Source organism: Paralichthys olivaceus, chromosome 15 (genome assembly GCF_024713975.1).
Source record: "Paralichthys olivaceus isolate ysfri-2021 chromosome 15, ASM2471397v2, whole genome shotgun sequence".
In the NCBI taxonomy this organism is placed as follows: domain Eukaryota; kingdom Metazoa; phylum Chordata; class Actinopteri; order Pleuronectiformes; family Paralichthyidae; genus Paralichthys; species Paralichthys olivaceus.
In genome coordinates, this window is record NC_091107.1 from 10,129,471 (window position 1) to 10,152,500 (window position 23,030).

The window sequence follows — 23,030 nt, forward strand, 5'->3', positions numbered from 1 at the left end:
ACTTCAGTTAAAATGAATAAAATCAGACTACATGTGGTCAAAATGACAACACTTAAAGCATCATGTGCAGTTCTTGCATTATATGTAGAGCATGTTAGCCGAGCTGTTTCTAGCCCAAAATTCCAAGTACAAAATATATGCATGTGTGCTGTGCCAATAACAAATAGATTTTAATAGACCCATATAATTTTTATCTCACTTCCTCATATTAACCTGCCACCCAAACCCCCTCTTGAAGTCGAGGAGTGCCAAGTGTTGCAGTTGGCTGAGCTGGTGTTACGACTCCACAAGAAAAAGAACATTTTAACAGGGAGCTCCGTGTTAATATGGAGAGCAGAGTACTGAGGGATCCAGGGGTTTGGCAGAAAATGATGTCAGGAATGCAGTGGCTCTGAGACAAAGTAATGACAGCAGCATGGAGTCTTATTTTTAAAACCCAATTTGAACTTCAGGAGCATTAAATACTATATGGATTAATTTATTGCTACTTTACTTCATAAAAAAAGCTTTTCTTTGTCTTGTCATACATTTACATTTGTCTCTCCGTCTCTCTCTCAACTAGGTTTACCTTAAACTTTGAAGGTTATGGATGATTTAGACGCACTTACAAAGCCAAACCAATCGGCCTATGGCACAAAAGGAAAGGTGCAGGAATGGATTTTGGATGCTACCCAAATATTACCCACTTTATCGTATATAGCCTTCAGCAATGTGGTCTTACCTGTTTTACTTAAATGATGGTAATGATAAATAGTAGAAATCCCTCAAACTGTGAAAGTACAGTGACACATACATGGTGCAAAATCTGGCTAAATTGCCTTCAGCGATGCCATAACAGCCGCAGATGGCAGCCACTTAGCTGCATATGCAGCCCATGAATACATGCTATCTGTTCTCATCAAGAGTAATAGTCTCCTTCTTAAGCTGCCTTATGGCTCTGACCTTTTCCTCTATAAGAAATGTGCAAATTTTTCTTGATTTTTCAGCCTGTGAATTTCTTCTTTTTCCTTTTCTCCTACGCCAGAAGAGGAAACGTACTGCAACACACCAAAGCTCCAGTCAATTCTACAGCGGGAGAGTCATATATCATATTTTGAGTGTATGGATTTCTAATATCTCGCTACAGCAGTCAAGATGATGTAACAGATATGGACTCTAAGCACATATCAAATATATTCCTTGAGGACATTCAATATGGCTGCCAAGAGACATCTGATCAGATGATTAAAATGGATAACCTCATATACCTTAAACTACACCGTGAAATATCAAAAGTACTGCTGGGGGTAATTAGGGGTGGGGAGCCATCTATTAACGACCATTATGAAGAACAAAGAAATAGGAATAAGCTGCTCCTACTGTTCAATGGCTGCCATTCTGCATCCCCAGCTGAACTGAATATGAGCTTCCTCTGGATTCAATGGGGGTTGAGTTAGACATTAGTAATAATATCACAGGATAAATGTAAGCTTTAACTGCAGCAGACGGCTGCTCAGACTGAAATCAGCCACAGCCCACATATAGGAATCTAAAATAATTTAAGCCACATGACTGCGAACTGAACATATGGATACAGGTTGGGCAAATTAATCTTCTCAATCTTGAACAATCTAATCTAGGACCATTTTTCAGTAGGAGACTCAACCAGGACTTATTTTTCATTGTCATCTCTTGTTGCTCATGTTTTCATCATCACTGTGTATAACCCCACAGACTGCAACTTCAAAATGCAATGTTAAAGTCATCAGTAAACAACAAGCCTAATATTGCTTTTATTAAAGTTATTTTAATCCAAGCAGAACTAAACTGTTTTCAATGGCATGTCCTTAGACTGGTTATAGGAAGCAATATGATGGATCATGTTTATTCAAAAGCTGCTGATGTTTGCACAATGCTTTTGCATCCTGACCCAATTTAAATAGTTTTTTTAGTCCTGGTGATCCAAAGACTCAGAACATCACAAAACTCAACTGATGACACTGTAGCAAGTCTCCAGAACACACAGACTGGCACATGTTCAGGTTGAACAAAAACAACGGGCAATCATGGTGGTTTGGAGGAAAGTGCAAATAACCCGATGGGAAATCACAACCGCTAGCTTAGGGCCAGAGTTTGTGTTGTGGTCGGTCACACAGAAGCGTTCATGGCACCATGGGAGGATGCTCCAGTGAGGCATACGAGAGGGAAATGCTTAGGTATGCTAAGTCAGTAGCAGAGCAGTGGGACTAGGTTTGCCCTGTGAAGGATATATGGAGAGCATTTAGTAAAGTCTCCCTTACACCATTTTTGCTGTTTGTAAATTTAAATTGACCAACATTTCAGACAGGCTTCAATTGCTGTATTCTTTCTTTGCCCGAGCACTTTCAAAGAGCAGTGGTACATTTCCACTTTAAATAGTGACACATATACCAACAAGTCAAAGACTTGCTCAGAAAACAAACAGGTCTTCTGCCAAACAAGTGTGGGCCATGGTGAGGTCATGACACAGCAAAATAATCCAACTCTGTTGCAGAGGTACATGTGTTAACTTACCTTTCCTACTTTTTCCTTCCTCCAACATTTTACTTTGATGCTTTTAAAGTTTTCTTGACAGTGTGTTTCCAGCTGGTTTTATCCATGCATGGTCTACCTGACGGCTCAACTTGGAGCACAGCAGGGGAGGTTTGGGGGTGGGAGGGCTGCACACAATCACTTTTTACAGCACGCAGGTTTTTTTAAATCTCATATCAGTTTCTACCTACTGTCAGCACCAGCAGGCGGAAGAGGTATAGAGACACGATAGGGGCAGAGAGAGGGAGAGATGGTGGAAGGGCAGGAAAGACACAGCCACAGCGGGAAGCCTGTCACTGTGGCAGACTCAGAGAAGTGAGTGGATGTGGAGAGGATGAAGAGGTAGATGTAAGGAAAAATGGAAAAACAGATTATCCTCCTCCTGTCTGTCTTTCTATTTAATAAAAAAAAAGCATGAGTAAGAGGCATGTGACAGTGGGGTGTCCTTGGTTGTTGCAAACTCAAAATGTTCAGCTCACCTGTCATCCCTTGATTCATTTACTTTCACTCTAAACAGCCACTTCAGCAGCTAATATAGTGCCCTGGGGTGAGTCTGGCTGCTGCTGAGTGCAATATTGTGTTTGTGTTTTTAAAAGGCAAGAGAGCTGGTGCTACGTTAAAAATAACGGCCACTCCTCATCCAGTATATAATTGGTGTCCAAGGACAGAAAGACGATAAGGACATGGGACTAAATATCCTGAAGTGATGGAGGTACGGAGAGAACAAGGGGTAGGAGTGACCCAACTTTGCTCTCCAAACTCCCACCGGGTCTTTATTTCGGCAGGAACTCCATTAGCAACGATTATGAAGCCATCGCATTAACAGCCTGTGAACCTACATAATCACAGGGTCCTGTTTCATTGATGCCTCCCTCTCATTTTCTGATGAGAGTGTTGCTGCTCTCACCTTGTGGTCCCAGAACGACCCTGTAACCATGATTATGTGTGTGGAGGACTTAGGAGTACACTGAGTCAGAGAGTCAAGCATGCACAGGCTCTCAGTAACACTCACTGAACCCAGTAACAGATACCTAAAGACCCCAAGCTTTGCATCAACCATTGTCTTCCTCACTGGCCTCTTCAGCAACATTTGCCCAACTACCTACTCTCAGTCATGCATCGAAGCCCGGACATTTTCCTGAAACGGTCCAGAGAGGTCGCACAAATGTCAGAGTCAGTCACTCCAGACATTTTCCTGAACTTCTCCTGCAAGCCCCCTACTGTCCCAAGTGAGCGCATGAGAGAATACAGAAGAAAAATGTCATGCTGATACTAGTACGTAATGGATGCATGACAGAAAACAATCGAAATAATACAAATATCTTGGGATTAAAAAGAGGTGCCATACACGTAGAACAGACATTGATCAAGACTGTGAGATTCGAAAGCTTTTGATACAAAGGGCCAAGTGTGGAACGGCTTATATGTGCTAGTGATTCTAATATATGAAGTGCTTACATCCTTAGACTCAAAACGTGTACAAGATGCCCTCCTTCCCCTTCTCTCAATTAAATCATGAAAACAAAGAAAAGTATGAAAGAATGAATACAGCCTAGGTGCCGCTTGAGAAAATCTCTTTTTTGCCTGAATCAATTGATTGGCCAAACTTTTTACTTGCCAGCAGCAACCTTGTATAACTTATTAAACTCTCACTTCCATCGATGTACAGGTTGCTCCATTAACCCACTGGCATACTTGTATACCTCTAATGTCAACAGGAGATTAATTATTTCTGTGAGATACAACATGAAAAGGAACAAGAGTAAAACCATACCTAATAATACGATTCCAGGAGTGAGATTTCCTGAAACTCTGACAGATTTCACGGCTCTTATTTGTTGCAACAATATCATATTTTTTGGACGCCTGTAACTTGGCAAATGCCCTTTGGCTGATAAAGTAGGTAGCCTCCCTGCTTTGGCCCACTCATATCCTTGGAGTCAGAAACATTGTTTGAAAGCCAAAATCTTATTATGCAGGCATTGTATTTTTCATTTAGTTGATCCTTCTTCACTCTTTGTCACACCACTGACAATAATATACTGATTCTGAACACAGTGTCATCAGTAATTTATGTAATCAGTCCATCATCACCATCTTTTAATATTCAACATGAAATAAAAGGCACCTACCTGAGTGTTGCTATGAGATCGACTTATATGTGTTACTATAATTAAATTTAAAGAAGAGATAGTTTCAGTTTTCAGTTTAACTTTATGTTAGTGTTTGCTCTAATGTTTGTTTCTTATTTTTTAATCAAAACTCCTACAATTCTCTCTGTAACTTTAGGATTAGAAATTAGGTAGTATAGAAATAACTGTCTGGGATATTTCTGATTCAGTGTTTTAGTAGTTATTTATTTATTTTTTAAGTAGAAACATCATCTACTAATCAGCATTGGATCATAGATTATGAAATATACCCAACGTTTGGATGATAAATATTAAAAAACTAAAATACATTCCAATTAAATGAATTCATAAGGGGAATGAGTGAGGTTGGCATTCTAAGTTCTGTACATACTTAAACATCTAGTTAAATCTCACATTTGCTCTCTCTTTCCATGATGTGTTATAAAATCCGACATGCACAGAAGGTTGTGGCTTCACAGAGCATGTTGTACTTCCAAATACATAACAGAATATCATTGATCAAAGATATTTCCCACGGCATGAACATACACAGACTTCAGATATTCTTATGTCTCAAAGGCTCAGGCATGTTTGAAGTAAATCTTTAAAATCTATAAAGGGAAGTTGGTCAACGTGTAGATACATACAATGATCCATTATGTACGATGGGAAACCTGACTGTATTTTCTGGTGTGGCTTGAAAAGCTGGTTTGTCTAATTTACTCATCTTTATTCTCTCCTCTGTGTAGTCTACTTGCACACTAGGTGTCCTTTTATTTATTTATTTTAGCTCAGTATCGATTTCAGATGCCAATGCAGAGGCTTGCAGTAATTGAGCCTTATCTCGATGGTCGTATGTTAAATGATGCTGTCTTTGGCCGTAGATCGGGATCGCTGTTAGAGGGGATGGATGAATGGGACGCAGGAAGACAGGAAGGATGGAATGAAACAGGTCTGGTAAAGGTCTAAGAAAAAGATGTGAATGAGTTGAAAGAAAATCATCTGCCAGTATCATAACTAAGCGTCATATCTATGCTCTCCTTTGAATTAGGTTGTTATCAAACAACTGAGAGCAAGCAAAGAGCACTTGACTGGCAAATTTTATAGATAGGAAAATAATTCCTGCGCCTTCGATATAGAGATGATGATATGCAATGTACTAGTATTGTTAGACACAATACGAACTGATACTGTGTATGTCAATGTCTATTGTATTATGCAGCAGAGCACATCTTGAAGACGCATCTGATACCACACACTATTGCAAATTGTCTTCCTGGTTTTGCCTGTTTGCTTTGCAAGTTATGTGAAATGATTCAACACAACATTTGATCAGATGTCTGGCCTTCTTTGTCAGCATAAATATTTCTTACAAAGATAATTTTCTCTTGGGTTAGAGTCATAAACGTTTGTGCATAGTCTTCTGTTCCATTCAAAGTGACTCTACCAATAGTGAAGTGATATGTGCTGCATCTGCTTATTGTGCATCCTGCAGAATCTCCCCATCTCTGGGTGAGAATAACAACTGTCACTACACCACACAACAAACTATGAATTCAGTCTTTGTGCATGTTGTTCATGCATCTGCACCAGAAATCCATTCATTAAAATTACAGTTAACACATTTCACCTACACATTTTTTCTAAAGAAGCACTGAGCATTTCATTGGTTCACACTGAACAACAAGACCGGAGAGAAGGTCAATATCTGGTTTCATTTAGATTATCCGTGAAATCAATTGCTCATGAGGAGAATGGATTTAATGAGTTGTGATAACAAGCACGATCTGTATTTCCTTGATCCTTCACAAATCGACCACACACATGATAAATGCTCAATGACACTTAAAATGTTTTTATCTACACATGCATTTCTGTGTCCATATTATGTAAATGCAGCAATTAGGTGGTCAACGGAAAAGGTCATTTTCCTGTTGCTCATTGCCAAGAATTACATGTGGGAATACGCTGATTGAACGGAGGATAGGAGGTCCGTGTCTCTGCCTGACTGTTGGTCATCGTGTCAACCGCTCTTTTCACCCATTCACCTCAATCTCCAATGCCCCCAGCTGCAATGAGGACATGCAGCCCGTACACATAATGAGGGGAAGTGAGGCAGCAATGCATGAAAATACTTAAAATTTCTAATTTATCTAACGGTCAGCCATCTCCTCTGTGCTGCGTGTCGACAGCCACCGCGCTGCTCAGTGTCATTTGGAGGTGAGAGCAGCATGAGCAGACCACAGAAAATATTACTTTTATTCAATGGATGTGATATGATTGACAGCCTGGAATTGCTTTGCCTGTGACCTTGGAGGACTGGTACTCAGACTGCATTTTACGTGAGTGTGAAGCTGTGGCCCAGCAGTCAAGCCTCCATGATGCAGCTCCTTGTTAGACTCTGCTTTGTATTTTTTTATTGACAGGCTAAATATAATATATTCATATAGTCAAAGTGAGAAATATAATTTTCATGACGCAATATTAACAAATGTGTTTTTTCAATTTATTCCATCTTAGGCTGCTGTAATAACTATTTTTAATTGGCTAATTGATTATTTAAAATGGTGAAAAAAAGAAATGAAAGGGCCTCAAAGTGCATTTTTAAACAAATTATTTTTGACTCTTAACTCTTGGGGAGTAACGACAACAATCCCAGTTCGGTACGTTCCTCAGTTTAAAGGTCACGGAATATTTTCGGTACAGTCGAAACACTGTTTTATTTCTTTTTATTCAACACTGGTTAACTGAACAGACTGTGGCTATGTGTCTTTTATACCTAAAGAAGTACATTCTACAAATGTAAAATAAAATAAAAGTTTTCTCACATGAATAAAGATAATACAATAAATATCCAGTAAGGTGCAGCATGTAGAAAATTAACTGTACTTAAACTGTACTGGTGTTCTATTCTAATTATGATTATTAATAATGTGTGTTCATTTTTTTCCCAAAAAGAATGAACTTGTCCACAATGTTTGCAGAGGGAGGCCCTGCTGGCACTATCAATCCATCCCGCTGTGGAGAACACTCTCACACTAGGGACAGAGGATTATAAAGGGCTGGTAGGACTTGCTGGCTAAAATGCGGACGCGAAGGAACTTCGTCACAGGGCTCGATTACTTTCAGCATGTGTTTGAACCCTGCGTTTTCAACAACAGAGAACACTTGCATATCTGCTGTTATAAAAACACCTATGGTGGTTGTAATTGCTTTGACACCACCTGAATTATTTGCAAGCAGCTGCTTAAATGCCACGGGGAGCTGGGTTTGGACTGATCTCGTTTTTTCCTTGTCCCATTATCTGGTGATATCGTTTCAAACGAGTAGACATGTTCGATGTGCTTCCAGCTACATATCCAATTCCAGTTGCGCATGTCAGCATACAGTTTTTTTTTTTCAATCCCCTTGTCTTCGTCTGTCGTCATTATAGTTGACTGTGAAACTGAAGTATTCCAGCAGACTTAAATGACAAGGGGGGGGTCTTCAAAATCCTTTTTGTCTACTGTCGCCATGACCATGAGCTGACAGCACATCCAGTCCTTTGCTAAACTTGTCCCTCAGAATTTGAGACCCGTATGCACACAAATAAGTTCCGAGCGAGGACTGGCTACATTCGTTCAGTACACCCCCACTTAACTCTTTACTCCTTTTGTACTAAACTTTTTTTTCAGAGTCTGATTTAAAAACTGGATTAGAATGTTCACTGTAGTGTAAAATGAAATATGACTTAAACCATCAAATTGTTCAGCATTTTCTATTGAAAATGGACTTTAGCATTCATCTCATCCAGTCTTAACTTGTCCACTCATCCATTCACACACATTCAAACAGCTCTTTTATGCAAAGCGATTTTTCTATCACACATCATTCACGAGCTGCCAGCACAGTCATTGGGGAAATTATAGGGTTCACTGTCTTGCCCAAGGACACTTCAGCATGAAGACTGGAGCAGTTGAGGATCAAACCATCGACCTTCTGGTTATTGGACGACCCACTCTACTTCCTTAGCCACCGGCGCCCCCTCATGAATGAATCAATTAATGTTGGAATTAAAATGTGGAAAAACTGTTTATTAATGGAAATTAATTTTCTGAAAGTCCGCAATAACAATGTATCAGTTATATTTTGGTGATAAGCTACAAGCAAGATAACACATTTCAAGCATGTGATTCTGGAGTAAGATTCAACTGCTCTCTCTCTCAGTCTGCAAGAAAAGCAAATCCAAGTCATTTGAAGTTATTGGATTTCTCCTCTCATCTTTGCAGCTAAGACCTTGGATCATCAGAGGAACCACAAGAGCAAAGCTATCGTTAAAACAGCATGTTACATATTTATACATCAAATATGCACCAATTTCAGCTCCAACATGAAATAAGGAGAGGAGGTCCTGTAAGGTTTAATAATACTGTGTATGTCCATTCTATTCGAAAAGCATAACTTTAACAGATAAAAGTATTTTATTACCCTGGTTCTCAGCATCCAAATAGTTGTTTTAAAGTGTTAGAGCTGCAGATTATTACCTCCACTGAGAGGGTTATATTTTCACCAGTGTCTGTCAGAAGGATTATGGAAAAAGAAATAAACAAATTTCTATCAAACTTAGTGAAGGGATGTTGTTTCCTTTTCTCGGCCTGACAAAGTGGTGACAAAAGTCTAAATATCCAGAGACAATTCTATGTTTGTGGCGTTCCCTCAATTTTTCTGAATCACTGCCATCTCTCCCTCCTCAGCATCCTCCCTATTCTCTGTCTCTCTCTCGTCTTATCTCCCCCACACACAGAGGAACATATCCGTGTGGTGCAATGACAACATCTTTCCTCAGGAGAGTATGTCCCAATGGCCTCAGCCAAGTGTGTGTGGGCTGATGAGGTGAAAGTAATCTAAATGGAGTTCAGAGCGGCAGAGGTGGCACACAACAACACACATAGACGCTCATGGTAAATTGTATCATTACACCACCATTGAGGCATATGGGCCTTTCCAGTTGCTCCAAAGCAGATGAAAATATCAAAAATGAGTTGAACCTCTGCTGACTAGTGGGGGGGGTCACATCCTTTTCTCTCAGGGGTCAGTAATTGTGTGTCGGAAATTGGAGAAATGGCCACAAGTTGAAACAAAGTCACAAAACAACTTTATTTTCTGTTATGTCTGAACAGGGAACGTGCCGACTGGGAACAGAGGAGCGGGCCAGCAGGTGGTTTTATATCGTTCCATGTTTGCACAAAACAACTGTGTGTGCACGCATGATGTGTGTATGTGTGTGCAGGCTGGCAGTAATTTCCCTTGTCATATACACTCGTGTTAGTAAAGATGCTCTCACTGGTCCCTGAGCTGGTTTCCAAATGTAGAGCAAAGCATCTCCTGACACACCATCGCAGCTCGGTGGCTAAGTGCAACTTGTTTTCATTTTCAAGGACAAGGTGACCCCACACGATTGACACCAAAAAAATAAAAGGGAAGTATCGAGAGCATCTGATCTTCTGGGGATATTAAACAAGACAAATATGCATCGTTCCATCAGCGAAGCAACAGAGGAAAGTGTTTGATGCCGTGTGAGAATATGGGAAAACCTGCAGTTGGCAGTGTTGATGAAGGACAGTTTGGTCAAGGCTGTATGGCCACATCAGAAGTAGCTGCTGATAAAAACATATTCTTTGCTGCACTGTGAAAAGTTAAAGGGGGAAATGGGTTTGTATGAGTCATTGATTGTGCAGTGTTATTAAGGGATTTAATTCAAAAACACACAATGGAAGAATATTGTTTTTAAGGCATAATGATTTATATAAACAACAGCTACAGGTCATCTACATTATGAATTCCTCCCATCGTCATTAAGATATCAAAATAATCCTCCTTGTTCCCAAGTACAAGCAGTAATCACTAAACTCTCTGTGAAGAAATAAAACACTCTAATCTCAGTATTAAACTATTTATTATAGCAAAATCAAAATATAAAAGGTCTGAAAGTAGATTTTAAAATGGTCTTTGAATCTAAGCAAAAAAAGATGTATCTGAGATTCTCCGCCTTCATTTATCCCGTTTTAGAGTAACATTTTCATTTTGTTTTATCCAATCCTGGGTTTGCTGATATATTCATAGAAAACAATAAGTGTTCTTCCACGTGCATACAATCTGGACCTCTGCAATTTCTTTCCTCTGGCTTTGCAGTATCTACAGAAATGTAATCGCTGTGTCTGTATTAAAATTCATGAGGACAGATAAGAAGGGACTTTCATTAGTGCGGGATTCTAAAGCTGCTAGTTTTGGGGAAAGTTAAAGTCAAAACACTTTCAGCAGCACTTTCTAGGATCCCATCGGAGGTCAGAGGAGTGAGGGACGTCCTCGGATAAGATACACGTGTCATGATGAGTGGTTCAACATTAAAATAGTGGAGACACCATTTACAAAATCTGAGCTTGAGTGATGTGTCATACCATTTGCAATATTCATTTACTAATGGCATTCACAGCACTCGAGGCAAAATGAATAGCAGCAAATGGAGGATTAACAGAGGTCACTTCAAAACCTCACATCAGTCAGTATCATTAATCTTCTCTTTCTTGCATAGAAGACACATTTTGAAATCTAAAAAGAAATCTGAGCACACTGGAATCTGTAACATGACAATACAAAATATACATTTGCTGTGATTCTAAAATGTTATCCCAGTTACCTCTTTAACCAAAATAACTTACAAAACTTCAGTTATGTTCCAATGTGGAAGATACTACAAATCTTGACCTATAGCATAAGAATTCAAAGGACTGGGTTCATTTTAAAAGTTGAGTCACCATTTTTCCAGCTAATAGTTTGAAGAGATTTCATTAACCATATAGAAGAAAAGCAGATGAGGACAAGTTCAGATGAGAAAGCAAATATTGAATAAACAACATTTCAGTCATGTTGGCACTTTGTGTCTTCAGTCAGGGAGATAAAGGATAAAACAAAGAAGGATGTTAATATTGTGTGAGTAGCAGTTGGTTTGCAGAGAACCATGAACATAACAGTAAATATTCCAGTTTTCACAATGTGAATGCTTATCCCTGAGTTTTCAGCTCAGTATAATGAAATCTTATACTGTTCATTACTCGCTGGTTTGATAATAAAAAATGTATTTATAAAAATAAAACATTCACTATTTGCTTCACATCTGGCTTGGTGCACACTAAAGAAAGTTTCCAAATATTTCCTCACATATGAATACAAAATAAGAGTGTGGATCCTTGTTGCGCAGCTTGTTATTGAAAGTTTTAGAAACTACATGTTGCCACAAGCTCATTACCTGCCCAGCTGTAGCATCACCAATTTGTATATCCTCGCCGAGTAAAATAATTTATATCGATAACCATTGAACCAGCTGATGTTGTATATCTGGTATATCTATACAGGTTGTGTCTGATGTGTTGGCAGGATGCTACTTTGAGCGTATTTTCTCTTAATTGAAAAACGTTCTACATTATGGTCTGAATTCACAGATGCTGCACTGTTCAGCAACAACAGAAATGGGATGCTGGTCTATGTTTGACACTTCTTACTTTCATGAAAAACTAATAAGGTGCAGGTGCCCACACTCTGTCAGCGGAGTGCTCTTCTGGCACTGACACACCTACTGCTAATTAATAGAGAGGACAGAAGTGGAGTGCCATGGTCCTCTCTGTTTTAAGTGCATGCCATGCTGTCAGCAGACATTTGTTTTGTAGCCGGGACTCGACTGTGACTGCAGGCTTCCCTGACAGGGCTTCAGGCGCTTGGTTTCTAAGCACCAGCTGGTCACTTATTAGCTCTGGCATGCATTGGAAGTGCTATTGATGCACAGCTAATGGAGAAAAACAGTCTCAACTCCTGAGCTTATTTTCTCTGTGCATAGCCAGAGCTGGCAGGGAGCCGTAGCTAAAGGTCCTATTACATCAGTTAAACCTTGACATTTATGTAGAGCATATTATAAATTCAGATGATCCAATTAGAGTAAATATGTAATCATCTAATTTACTGGTTTTTCATTGAGAGGAAAACCTGGCGATTCCTATAATAAATAATAAAATTCAGATATCATGTATAAGCCTAAAGCAGACAAAGGAGGGAGAGTCTGAAACTATAAAATACATCACATCCAGGACACACCCACTAAGATTCCAATAATAAAAAAATAATACCCATGAAAATAATTAATCAAAATAGATCATTTTATTCAAACGTAACGATAAAAACATCATTTGATTGACTGCTGGTTAAGAGCCTTGGCTGCAATTTAATGGTTGCTCATCGTTGACCCGACATTCCCCTCAGCCGCTGCCAGAAGCTTTGGCAGTGAGTGAAAGAATGATTTCACAGACAAGCAGCCAGGAAGATATTTCTCTGCAGGGCGGCTGGTCCCTCCCTACATGATGTAGTCAGTGACTGAGTAAGCTCAACGATTTGATATCAAGATGCTGCTCTTTTATATTGAGAGTGAGCCAGTTAAATTCAGGTAAACACTGCAGATGCCCCCTGGAGGTGTTCTGGGGAAAGACCATATGGAGGGAGAACTAAGGGAAGATGCAACTTCATGGTCAAACAAAAGTTTTTCGGCATTTCCAAAGCAAAGCCTGGTTAAATCTGCATCCCAGACTGACTCTGTGGAAGTAAGAAGAAGTCTGCATGACGCCCTTTGATAGAAGTCCGGGGCTCTGCCTGTAAAAGTGTCCATATTTTGGTCATTTACAGGTTCATAACTTTTAAATGGAAATAGACAAAAATAGTTCTATGTGCTATAAAATTTAAAATACCGTAAACTGCTGCTCCACTCTTGTTTGTGACATTGAGCTCTTTATCATTTAGCATCTGTGATCTATCTTAATGAATCAATGAATGACTTTCAGGGCAGTTGACATTTTGCCTTTTGCGAAGATCAAACAAGCAATTTCTCTTTCTTGAATTCCCAGCCTGCTATCTCATACTCCAGTTGAGGTTAATGAGCTAGCCTCCATACCTGATCTCTCTCTAAACTTGACCCCTACATCCTTCTCTGAAGCACCACAGTTACAAAGATCTGTGCCCCCAAAGCATGACACACGAAGATGAGGTATAAGCGCAATAATCTAGCGGAGGTCTCAGGTGTCTTGTGCTCTAGTGTCGGTGAGATGTCACAGAGATGAATAGCAAGGAAGAAAAACGTGAACGTGGGTGAGGGGAGAATATCTGAGATAAAAGCATTAGAACACAGAGCTGGTGACAGAGAAAGACAGACGAAAACCATTCTTAAAATCAAAGGAAAGTCAAATACAGTGAGCTTTGGTCTCACCAGGTGGTCCATAAAGCCAACGCAAAGACATTTTTAAAATCTCCAGTTTTAAAGCTGCAGTTTTTAACAGCTTCCATTACCCTATTTCCCTTTTTAGTCGCCTCATTTGTTTTTTCGTACCAATTTCCAAGCTCCTTATAAATAAATAACTTTGTTTGAACAAAAACATCTGGTGTTTTTTATTGTCAGCTGCTCGTGGGACATAAAATCACCACTGTAGGTGAATCAAGCCAAGTCTAGATTGGTTTGGTTGTTGCACTTGGACTCATGAGTGATAGTACCTGGGGTCATCTGGGTTTTGATGGAGTGATCAGTTCCCAGCCCTCAAAAAGACATGAGTCCCTGATCCACAGCAGTGTTGAAGCTTTCTCTACTGTCATTGACTCTCTGCTTAGCATTGTCTTCTTCATGGGTCAGTGATGTCTGGAAGCTGTAGACTTTGCACAGACATTTTACTGCAATTCTCCTGCTCGCAAGTTCAATGGGCATGCACTATGCACGCCACCGCCTTCTGCTGCACCACTCCTCAGTACAGTAAATTATTTTCTCTTATTGGCCTCCTCCATCCTCAAGTTACAGGGCACTGGAATCTCCAGCATGACAACTTGCTTAATTAGTTCTGAGGTCAGCATATTTCCTAAGGGTGGTCTCTGCAATATCAACAAGGAACTGTAGACCCTCCCCTATTTATTTGAGCCCAAGTGGTTAGCCTCTCCAAGCCCCGGAGGACATATCCAGTTCAAGGGTCATTAATAATTGAACATTGCCAGTAGCAGTGCAGAGTTTTCTTCCTCTGTCTCTATTCTGCTATAATCTAAAACTCTCTATAAACTTTAATGTTCTTTTAAGGTGTTTTCTGTCTGCCTGCCCCCCTCCCTCCCTCCAGTTGACCTCTTTTTGCTTTTCTTTCAGATTTCTTCTGCCACACTCTTTTAACACCTCTCCCTTGTCTTCTATTTACTATACCCTACCCCTTCATATTCAGACATCAATGCATATCCTTATCATACTCTAAACCGTGTACATTTGGGCCATGTCTTTAAATATTGATTTTCTTGAGCAAACTACAGCAATTTAAGTTTACTGGCAACTAGGATACTATTAAATATTATAGTTGCATAATTTTCAACATTAAACATAGCATCAGCCAGTTTCCTGTTGGGTAGTCTATGTTTTGAAAGAACAATTGAAAGACCAAAATAAAATAAAACACACACAGAGTCTCAATATCCTCATATGAAATTATTATTAGTTGCAACTGTGCAAACAGCATTTTCCACAAGCTTCATCTTTGCAATAGCTTGGCTGATGTTGTTCTACCATTGCACTGAGCTGCATCACATTCACACATCATATTGTCATATCTAGCCTTCTCCCAATAGTTCAAATAAATGTAAGTGACTATGAAATTATCTATTACATACAGCCTCTGTACATGGAGGCACCATGAGTACAAAAGCCCATCTTTGCCATTATTCAGTGTGCAGACAATAGCATAATCTTGGATCATCTCACAGCACATGTTAAAATATCCAATGACTGTACAGCAATTTGTGATTAGGATTAGCTCCTTTCAATTATTGCCACAAAACCCTCAGTAAAGGCTACCATTAATCTAATTTGAACAACAAATGGATTATATTGAGTGGTTTGGAAATCTGCTCAGTAATCCTCTGGTGCCGCTTTGGAAATTTAGCATGTGAAATTTAAATGTCACAAATATTCCTGATCATTTGGGTGAACTGTTCTTTTAATTGGGATAGAAAAAGAAAAACTTTTCCCCAACTGTCGCCAAAAAGTAATTTCCAACCCCCCTCTGTGAACGAGGACTTTCTAGTTCAGCAGGGCCTCCCTCTGTCTCTGTCACACTGACTGCTGTTTGATCTGGGCCAAGCCCCCCTACTTTGGCAGTGACAGGCATATTTCAATAATGCAGGTGGTACAGGGTGTGTAGGCATTGCAGGGGGTGGTGAGCTGGGGGAATGTAGTGCTGATGCACACGTGTGTACGCTGGTGTGTGAGGATTGTGTAGCAGCAGTTACAGCTTCAGTTTATTTTGCTAAAAAAGTTTCTCAGGAAAGAAAGAACCCTGGCTAAATGAAATCATCACCATGTAAGGGTCAATAAAACAGCAATTTCTATTCACCCATGATCCTCTTCATCCATCACGAGAGTGCTGACTTATTACCTCTCTGCAGCTTCTCTTTTCCTACATCCTTCACCTCCTCCCTCAAAGGACCTTGCCCCCTTTTCCAATACATCTCTTTTCTTAAACCTTCCCCATCCTCTCACCCACTGTTTCCTAATTGGCAGAACTTCGGTGCAGCAAACTCAAGCAGCAGAGTCTGACCTGACCGTAAGTGCACTCACACAGACACCAAGCGTCATTAATCAAAGCGACAGTGCAACTGACTGACAGTGCCTCCAAGAATGTGGATGAGGATTGATATTTTAAGGTCAATAGAGTATCACAATGCAATATTTCTTTATGAAAAGTGGGTCCGCATTAATGTGCTATTGACTCTTGGCTATTTCTGCCTACCTACACACACACACACACACACAGACACACACAGGTATGACGACTTCCTCTACTGAGTCAGAATCACTGGTAGTCTCCTCCTACACAGGCAATCAAATTATGCCAGGAGATATTTATTCTAACTAGTTACACTGATATGGCTAGATGTAATTCATTTGAATAATTCAAAGCATTTTGATTAATCTTCTTGTGATAATAAACATTGTGGAATCAGCTCCTGCGCTCTGATACATCCAAGTCTATATTGCTAGCAGCAGCCGAGAGAGGATTTTAAAAATAGAAATAGAAGAGGTGGATACGATATTGGAAACTCAATTATCCATTATCTATCTTTTCAAACACAATGTTGTGTTTGGCTTCAGCACCAAGAATTGTCATCAACAACATTTTTGCACGATCCGCATGATGCAGAGAGCGTCACACCCATGAAACTTTAGGTTACCCCAATTATTTCAGGTTCGATGATTGAGTTAGTTTAGTCTGTGGTGCTGACTAATTGGAGGTTTTGCACCGACAGGTGCACCAGTAGCACAAGAGCTTTGGATAAAAAAGACTGAAAGCATCCGTATTTTTATATTCTATATCTGAACAGCCTTTATATGAAATTAAATATCTATCCTTCTGCTCATGATGGCAGTAGGTTCAGTCATCATTTAAGCATCGAGTGGTTGAGACCAAAATAGGGAGAGCACATGGCTCTTTCATGAATTCATATTTGCTCCTACCCATCACTTCCCTCAAACATCCAATCTTGGTTTCCAATAGAGATCCCTCCCTAAGTGGAACAATGATTGCTCATATCAGGTCTTGTGTACGGGTAAATAACTTGATTTATAACAAGACTATCAGGTACCTGCAATGTACCACAAAACTGACAATGCCTCAACCTTTCAAAGTCAAGGTCATGGATTAATTTGCTTTTCCACGGCCCCATGAACATTCTGATATTTGCTTCATGGCTCCGTCTTAAAAGGCTGCAAAGATTTATTGGAAGAAAACAGAAACACGTCTGTACACAATGTATCCGAACGTGCCATCTGGGGATTTCTATAGTCTGGATCACTGGTTCAACCTTCTCTCATGCACTTTGGTCAAAACTATTAAATCTGCAGCCATACCAAATTATGAAGTGCTTGCAAATGTCACACTCAAACACAGTATTGATCGCTTGTAAATGTCACATGAGACCTTACATCACTGGACAAGAGAGCCAGTGTAAATATTTCTTCAACTTGATGATGTCGGTTGCAGAAAATGCCTCCGTTATTTCTACAGTTCAACTAAAGCTTCTCTAAAGTTTCAGTAAAAACATCCAACCAAAGATTAAAAAATAGATTTTTTAATTGGCAGGAAACCTGCATGTGTAACATATAGACTGTAGCTAAAGATGGATGGCATGACTGGTGGTTGGCTGCAGCATAGGGCATAAATCCAGCCTCCTCCGTGCCCTCGGAATTATTATCCTTATTATTATTTTATGATCTGAATTTAAACCAACTTCAGGCTTCTACTCCTGAAGATCAGGGTCACTTTCTGTTCCTGGTTATTTAAAGAGGTGTAGTAGGATCTACCTTGGATTCCATCGTTTTATAAATAAAAAATCACTTTGTTAAAACATATTACAGTAACAGGAGTGAAGCAAACAAGGCCCAATGGGAGAGCCAAGATCATAGAGCTAAAGGTTAGAAAACAGACTGCAACTTCTTGCCCTTGAGCAAAATCACTCCCCTACTTGCTCAGTGGTCAACACAACACATACTGTACTTGTACTGGAGAGGTCACGAGAAGACAAAGAAAACATTAAATCGTCATGACAGAGTCAGAGTTGTAGGCTGACTTGAGCATCGACCACTGAGTTACTGCAGCAGCACAGACAGAGCAGGCCTCCCACAGGTTCCTGGGTAATTTAGCAGGTAATGAGCACGCCGACTCTGTCACTCTGGACCTCTCATATCTCGCAGTGGAGGAAATACATGCACACGGACATACACACGCACACGGACACACTTTAAGTTTCCATAAACTTATATACACACACACACACCTCCGCAGTATCTTATAACTGCTGCTATTTTTAGCAAAAAGCAAAAAAAGATCCACATATAAAACTCCCACAAGACGATGACTCAGTTAACATCTGAGCAAGTTTGCATTTTAATTCGCAAATCATTACTTTTACGCCTGAACTTCTCATTTAGAAGCAAACATGTTTTGCATGTTTAGCCTTTAACTATAAAGAGAAAGAATAGCAACTACAGAGAACGCTCACAGAGGAGACCACTCATGAACAATTCCCCCACATACAACCACCTGTCAACACATAAAAAATCAAGACTTACTTCATGTGACAAGTGAACTATTTCCATGAAAAGTAGGAAACTCAACAAAGTCACGAAATGTGGTTGAATTTTATTTGTCAAGCTGCAATTTCCAATGTCACGAATAGACCTGGGTCACAGCAGACATCTTCACTTGTCAGAGTAGGAGAAGCAAAGGTGTTACTAACAACATTAATAACACCTTCCTTCTATTCAAGTGCCTCAGTGAGTCATGACAGAGTGACAGAGTGCACAATACCATCATTTTATTATGTACAACTGTGCTTTTCTACTGTGAATGTCACGTATTCCAGTTCCTTTAAAGCCAGTGACAAAGAAAACCAGTAAATCCTTACAACTGTGAGGATAAAATGTGGAAATGCTGGAGATATTTCTGCTTTGAAAAAAAGTTATTCATCACATCAGTTGGGGTTTGATTAACTGTCATGTTTATGTACAAATAATAAGTAATATGGTTTTCTCAGTAAAAACATTTCTTTTAAAATATATCTAATGTAGTAATCATTTACTAATTACTTCTCGACACCGCAGAGATGAAAATGAGCTCACACCTGTTCCAATGCGAGGAGAGGAGAGGATAAAGAGAACCATATAAGAGAGAGAGGAGGATTCTAAAAATGAATAGGAAAGGAGCGAGAGACATCTAGAGAAGAGAGTTGGATCAGACCATCAATCAGAAGTGGAGCATGAGAGACTTCAGATTTTATGTGCCCTTGGGCAGATCAACAGCCTCTGTCCCTCTGAAAGAAAATGACTGTTGCATTGAAATGACTCCAAATGGCTGAATGCGGGTCACTGATGGGCTCGGGGTGTGTCTGTGCGTGTGTTGGTAGAGAGCTGTGCTAGCCACAGGCACAGAGTCTCCATCCGATTAAACAGAGCAGGACGAGGTGATCATTCACCTCCACTTGCCCTTCTAAGGTCTCACACACACATACATATAATAGCGCAGGAAGAGGAGGTGCACATGACTGGTGCCAATTACAGTTTGGAAAATATCAAGTCTTGTTGAATGTCACCCGTTCAATCATTTAGCCTGTAGGGCTTTTATAGCACTTGAATGGAAATTAATCACAAAACTGCAGTGATGTGCTATAACATCTCACCTGCAGTGAAAAACCCAACAGAGAATAAATTTGAGCTTGAACCGGAGAATTACATATTCACCCCAGCTTCAGGTGGAGGTACAGGACTCAAATTAGGGTCAAAAGAAAAAAGAGTGAGGTTATGCAAAGCCGTTGAAGTTACAAGTTCCTAATTTTGAGAATTAGCTTAGACAATGAAAGTTCAAGTCATCTAACGATCAGATCCAGATGTCAAAATGGTGTTCAACTACTTTCCCCTTAGGCATCTGTTTACTGGGCTCTACCAAGTCATTAACATTACTTATATTTTTGTTCATCAATCAATGAACAAATCAAGAAAAGCAACCACAAGCTCGCCGACACCAGTGATATCTCCAAGTAGGTTGTTTTGTCCAGTATTTAACAAAGGTGAGTAATGAAATCCTCAAATGATGAAAGATGTTGAAGACAGAAAATCTCTTGACATTTTGGATATGTTTTTCTTAAATACTTGAAAAAGGTATTCTCAAAATTCTTGTCAGTTAATTTGCTTTAATGGACCAGTAGACTCAAAGGCAGAAGTGCTCAGCGTGGCCGTTACCGTTTTCACACTTAAAACACTTATATAGTTTGAAAAGGTGAAGCAGCAAATCCAGGAATGACTTTTTGAACCATCAAGCAGAAAATGTCAAGTTTTTCAATGATGGACCAGTAGATTCAGAATTAAACCAGAGGCAGTCAAAGTGAAGTGCTCTGAATTCCTGCCACCACATACACACTCCAAACACTGTCACGTCTGTACATGCATTGAGACACTTTTTTTAAATTTGACACTGCTTCTAAACCAAATAAAGATCTTTCCCTTGTAGCGTTAAAGGTTATGGTTTTAGAGAGAAAATAGCTAACGGGGACTGAGAGGGAAGAGGAGAACAGGAGAGAAGCTGATGAGGGGGGAAATAGAAACACAGTCATCAATCACAACTGTAATCTTGAGTCACAGTCACTGCATACTAACTTATAGCTGATTGACTGCTCAACACACACACACAAGCTGCTGAGGGAGGCACATGTGCACATTCAGACGCATAAACAAAAACAACTGCATCCACTGTCTGTGCTCACAAACACACGGGTGGTTAAGGTAGAAGCGGCACACTGAAGATGTCACAGTCTCGCTGCTAATGAGACTCGACGTATTATTCCCTCCTCTGCAACACTAAGGGATGGCACTGTGAATCTCAACAACACAGGCCCTTGTTGGGCTGGAAAGGTAATGCAATCCTAGTGAGAGGAGCGTGTTTGAGTCAAATTAAGTTAGATATACACACACCCACACACACTTCGGATACGCGTACACACACGCAAACCCGAGTAGTCGCCGTGTATCTCTGGGATGTCCAGTCAAAGCGGAGTGGCAGTGAAAACCAATGATAAAACTAAGGATGAAGTCTCGCAGCTCCACTGTTTGTGTGTGTGTGTGGGCATGAATGTGAGTGGGAGTCTTCTTCTAAATGACGTGAAAGCTGGTTTGAAAACACAGACGGGCTTGTAAGTTGCAATAGTTGCCTCCAGGCACTGTAGTCACGCATCAATCCGAAATCACTCAGAACATTTACTCAGCCTTAAAAAGAAGAGGGAAGAGAGAGAAATGACTCAGGTATCAAAACGACTGAATGTCAGCGCTGCCTGGAAGTGGAGTCTTACAATAGAAATCTTTTTGTACAATATCACGTTTAAATTTTGTACAAAACAAAGACCTGTTGATTCTAAAACCTGGATAATTGTGTGCTACGGCTCCTCGATGAAAAAACTGGAAGTAATATTTACTTCCTTGCGATTACAGCTGGGAAGCAGTTTGGAAGAAATGTGTGAAGCAACACATCACTCATGTTGTGGACATATTATTACAGCCTCCTTTAGGACGGCAACATGCTGTAAAGAAAAGGAATCAGCAGCGTATGAAAAGAGAGTGCTGACAGCGGGAGAGAAATAGACGGGTTGTGCTTTCATGAAAGTATTTCTGCTCATAATTAACTGAAATTAGGGGGAAAAAAACCGTAATAAACTTTAATATTTCTTATATGGATCAGCTCTGACCTCGGCTCTCCCTGCAAACAAACACTAGTGCCAACACAGCATGGACAAGGGAGCGACCGTGATAAACCTACCTGCCAAAACTTCATTAAACACAGAAGGACCACAGTTAGTTAAGTCTATTATATGAGGGTCAAACACTATCTGCCCTGTTCCTTTCCTAGCCACTGCATGAAATAACATATAGCAATAATCTCCAGAGCGTGGGAAGTGAATGAACCACGCAGTCCACCTGATAAGGAGCGGTAGATAATTATTAAAAAGCAGAGTCCATTTTCTAAAAGGTTTCTTAGGAGTGATGAGCAGCAGGTGACCTTCAACATGTGAATTCAAGCAGCATGTGAGCGCTGCTGTGCATAAACCACCAACTAGAGCTGGGCAGATAACGCAGGCCTAATTATACGCAGGGAAAAAAGAAAGCAGTCACAAATCCATTGCTTTGAGTGATACAAGGTTCATGTGACGACACCTGTGGGTGAGAAAAACCATGTGGAGTTTCCCATTTAGCCACAGGGACAATCAGCAGTGGAGGAGTGTTTCAGATGCTTCACTCCAGCTATTAAAATAAAATAATAGGTTTTTAAAATAATAAAAGGATTCCAGATTGAAGTGAACTAAAAAAGTATGTGAGTGACAGTTAAATTGAATCTAAGCAATCATCGCAGTGATTGGTTGAAGTGCTGCTATTTTAATCAATTTTATATATCACATCCGACTAATGATCAAAAATTCTCTTAATTAATCAGGGCGACTGAACGTTCGGTTTGTGAAATTTCAGAAAACAGTGGCAGATTTATAATGCTTGCTTTGTCCAACCAATTATCCAAATCTGAAATTTATTGGAAAACACAAGATTAAAATTTGACATCTTAGAATAATGTTCAATATAATGATTTAATGGGCAAACAGTTCCCGGTGATAATCAAATATTAATGCTTATAATACCCATCCTTATTTGTTATTATTAGTGATTACACAGCACGAGTACAGACGATGGCTCCTCCAAAGCCAAAATCCACTTGAAAG

At 39.8% G+C, this 23,030-nt stretch overlaps 1 long non-coding RNA gene across 1 annotated transcript in view; it reads right to left on the reverse strand.

Annotated features, from left to right (window-relative positions):
- Positions 1-23,030, reverse strand: part of LOC138413816 (uncharacterized) — a 36,535-nt gene that overhangs the window by 12,438 nt on the left and 1,067 nt on the right. The gene's annotated exons all lie outside the window — the stretch shown is intronic.